Source organism: Hippocampus comes, unplaced genomic scaffold, assembly GCF_001891065.2.
Source record: "Hippocampus comes isolate QL1 unplaced genomic scaffold, H_comes_QL1_v1.1 scaffold486, whole genome shotgun sequence".
NCBI classification, from domain to species: domain Eukaryota; kingdom Metazoa; phylum Chordata; class Actinopteri; order Syngnathiformes; family Syngnathidae; genus Hippocampus; species Hippocampus comes.
Genome location: NW_017805138.1, coordinates 27129 through 31806, shown reverse-complemented (window position 1 = coordinate 31806; position 4678 = coordinate 27129).

Genomic DNA, 4678 nt, shown 5'->3' with positions numbered 1-4678 from the left:
CGGTGTAAAATGGGGCTGGTGTGGGGGTGCGGGGATGGGAGGTGAGGGGGGGGGTAGGTCAGATCAGACCAATGAGACTGAGCATGCAGTGTTGGGTAGAGGGGGAGAAACAAAAAGCGAGTGACAATGCAGTAAAGCTGCCCAAGTTTGAGCTGCATGAATATCAATGGTGTGGTTGGGGCCGGGGCTTTCTCATGAATATCAAAGCAGGTAGGTGAATGATCCGACACATCCGAAGAGTTGTTTCATGGTCTACATTGAATGAAACCTGATTAGATGGGATCAAAAGGAGCTTTTTTAAATAGAATTGTTTTTTTGTTTTTGTTTTTTGTAATAAAATGGAAACCTTACTTTGTTGTGTAATACAAACAAAGATGCCTTATTATTATGATTAACTATGAGACTCGCCTGCAGTCCTGGCGGCAGTCATGCGACATATTGCAGCACAATCATGGAGAGAGAGCGAGAGAGAGAGAGAGAGAGAGAGAGAGAGAGAGAGAGAGAGAGAGAGAGAGAGAGAGAGAGAGAGAGGGAGGGGGAGAGAGAGAGAGAGAGAGAGAGAGAGAGGGGCGGGAGGGGTAGGAGGGGTGATTCCCCCGACCCTCCCATCCCTCTTTTGCCTTTCCCCCGCTCCCCCTCTCCTTCCAGTCTTCCCTCTATCTAGATTAGCATCACTTCCTCAGCAGCCTGTGGAGGATGAGACTGCATGTGTCCGCTGCGTCCCATTGCAGCAGAGACGACTAAATAAACACAAGTTAATTGCTTTTGAAATGTCGGAGAATTTTTGGGGGGTGGGGGTACCACTGGTGAGCATTCAACAAGGTGATTCAGATAAGGAGATAAGAAGCAGCTTTTCGAGAAACCTGACATCAACTGAATGCATTGGAATTGTGTATTTCTTATTTGTGGTTCAAAAGCAAAATAGCTAAAGTTAAAAAAAATAAAATAAAATAAAAATGTTAAAATCTTCCTATTAGCACATATTAAAATACTACCCCAAGAACTATTCAAGAACTTCAATTGAAACAGCGGTTGTAATGGGCCTTTCAAACATGTACACTAATAAGATCATGTGTGCAGGTTTTGTATACTGCAAGGATTTATGAAATAAAAGAAAAGAATAAGGCATGTTTTGCAATTGCCAACCAATGTCCCGTCTGACATGACACAACGCAGTTTCAGTAGTTTTATAATCCACAACCTCAAGATGCAATCTTGTACAAGAAGAGCAGATCTTGACTGTTGCATAGAACATGTGTAAATCATCGTCACATTGATGAACTATTCATTATATTCATTGCATGTACCCTTTGACAATAAGTGCGCCCAGACAGTATCTATCTAGGACAAATAAATAGCATCTTTGGTCCTGCCTACAATGAGCACAACAACTTTGGTTCAGTTTGGTGGTTGTGATGTGATACCACTTTTTGGGAATCGCGCTGTTGGGGGTATCTAGTGCAGCGGTGGTGTTCTGTGGTGAATTTCTTCGATGAGGAAATGGTCTGCCATGAGTGTTGTCTTCAGCAAGACACCGTTACCCTAAATTGCTAGCCAGGCGCTTAAGTAGGACCCTGCTGCTATGTGTGCCATTAACACTGTGTGTTTGCTGTGTCCTCAGATGTCATGTGTGCGTATTCATGAGAAATAAAGATGATGCTATCTTCTGTCATATGTGAAAAAGGAAAACCTCCTCCATTTTTTTATTGCAAACCGAACTACACTGCTTGGTGGAAACGAAAGTTGAGACTCATGGAAGCTTGGAAGGGTTTAGGGCACTAACCCAAAAAATTGTGATTTTTAAGTTGATTGCATGGTTCGAGTGATGAAATTGGCAGCAAATCTTTCCAAGTTAGCGTGAGCGGTTGTCAGGAAGTTCTCGATAGCGATAGTTGTGAGTTGTGTGTAATTAAGCAATATTGTTGCCACTGCTAAAGCAGGTGGCATTATTATTACTGCCAGCACTCTGGAGGGAGGAAAGGATTAGCACAGTAGTTGGAGGTTTTCCGAACTTCATCCCTGGAGCCAGAAGTTAACCTTCCCTGCACACGACTGATGGCAGTTCAGAGGCTCATCAGCAGTTAACAGTTTTGGAATGAGCAGTACGACAAAAGACCATTACATTACGCTGGAAGCAAACAAGGTACATTTTGAATCACATGGAGTGTTCAGCAAGCTATAAATATAATATGTTAGAGATATACTTTATAATAGAAATTGTGAATACAATATGGAAAAATGTCCAAGTTAACTGTCCAAACCAAACTTGACAAGATGAAGTGTTGTGCATTAAACATTAGCTTACTCGTGTCTTGTCACGTACAACGCATAGTCGTTTACCAGCTGTGTCTGTGGCATAGGTTCATGTCTGTTGCTTCCCGTGTTCAGTTAACCACACTACAGTGATCTCAAATAAGGACCATTTTAATGATGAAAAGAAATAAAGCCATTAAATCTGAACTGGGTGATACAGCGCGCACGTAATCCATCTAAATAATGACGTCGTCAGTGCAAACGTGTCTAACAATAACCTTTAAAGCAATCGGTTGGCTGACAGCAGTTGGCTCGGCATTGACGGGCTGAGGAGCTCAAGTGCTGACAAGTGCACGATGAACACATTGAGTACGAGCTGCGACTGTCAATATCCTCTGGTGAGTAGCAGGTGGTATTATTAACATTTCAAAGTCAGACGCGAGGTGTGAAAGAGGAATTAAAGGCCACATTTGTGTCTGACAAGTCCTTGTCAGGTTCAATTTACAAATGTGAATACTGTTACCAAAAAGTCACTTTCTGAAGAGACGTGTTAGTGGTTGTATTCATTTTTATCACATCAACAAAAGATCAACCATGTCACACTGTGACCTCAGTTATTGGAGGTGAGTCTCAAATGCATGAACGAACGAACGTTCCCCCTGATAAATTTTTGGTGAAATATTGGTCTCTAATTTAGTACCCAACACAACCCTGGCATGAGCCGCAGTCTAAATCTGTACAGTGGCGGTCTAGTTTCACAGACCCGTGCAAGCAGGAGCAGCATGGCATTTTGCACCATTGTGGGTGTGAACACAGCCGACTTGATTCGTCACCAATCCTCCTTTAATTGTCTTTCAATGTGGCGCACGAGAGGTGCGCTGATAGTCCTTGACACGACGGAAGAAGAAATTGATTTGCCCGTGTCCTACGGCATGGCGGGGCACGCAAAATACATTTATCAGGAATGAAAGCAGACCTCCATTGGCAGATGATATAAAATTGGCTGGGGAAACTTGGAGATCACGGTCCACTTTGATTGTAAGTGTCCGTAAGTGAGGTCAGGGGCAATCAAAGGGCTCCACGATGGAGATGGAGGAGTCTTTGTGGATTGATTGGACCCCCTGGGGCTGTGACCGTCCTGGATTCCTCGATCATCTCCTTTGTCTTAAGTCTTCTTATTTTTCCTTTGTTTAACTGCATATATGTTGGGTCTTTATGCATTAGTGTCATGAAAGTGCTCTAACAGATTTGGCGGACTCCATTTAAGTGGGTTAGCACAGTAGCTAGCAGCTATTTAGCCTAAAGTGAAAGTCAGCCTGTTTTTTTTCGTGTTGCCCAAATACTTTTAGTTGTCTACATCCATCTTGCTGCGAGGTCTGTGAGTTCTTCTCCAAGTTTCGTGGTGTTACTCTCTGGAGCCCTGTTCCTCCTGACGGATTCCGAGTTAGCTTGTATATCATGTTTTCTACGCAGTGCCGACTGAATCATTTATCAGGCAGCTGCCAAGACATGCTACTATCCCCGGCAAAGAGATCCTCACGAGAGCATGTGCTGCTATTGGGAAGTCAGTTCTAGATAGTGATAGCTGTTAGTTGTGTGTAAAAGAAATTAAAAAGATATATTTTATGGATCCCCAGATGGGAAATTAGTAAAGTAAAATTTATGTCCTGAAAGTGTGTGTGTATGGAGTTTGAAACTGTAACATCTTAATTTTGCCAAACTTCTTAATTTACTACTGTCTATCGATCTTTAAAAAATATCAACAATTAAATATGAACTATTTTTCAGTAAAAGAAGTGAGCTTCCAACCACAATGTTCGTCGAGCCTGTGCCCTACAATTGATTGCCGAGTGACCAGTCCAGGCTGTACGCAATTCAAAGCCAGCTGGGATAGGCTCCAGGTCATTCGCGACCACAGTGAGGACATGAGCGTGAATGAATGGATGAAAGCATGGATTGGGCATTTTTTGTCGTCGCGATGGAACTGTTTTCATTGTTGCAGAATGAAAAACTCATAATATATTTTTAAAAAATCATACTGTCATCATCTTTCATCTCCCTCCACGAACCAGCAATTGGCCAGCTCATGCCAAACTATGGGCAGATAAACAATCACAAATTGTCTCACCACTCTTGTTTTCACTTTCATTCACACTTGGTGGAGGTCTGCTCTCTAACCAGTACTCATTCACGATTTTAGCGTCTCATTAGCCAAGGCAATGAACATAACATCGATATTACAACTGCAATGCGCACCAGTCAGACATTGCAGTTGAACTTTGTGAGTAATGCGGCACTTCAACAGTGTAAATACTTATTTCTCCAAACAATTTGGACATCATGCATACTAGTGGTGCCATGGTTGGATACAGTGAGAGCTGAACAAGCTGCAGGGGACCTCAACCGTGATATTACATATGTTTTG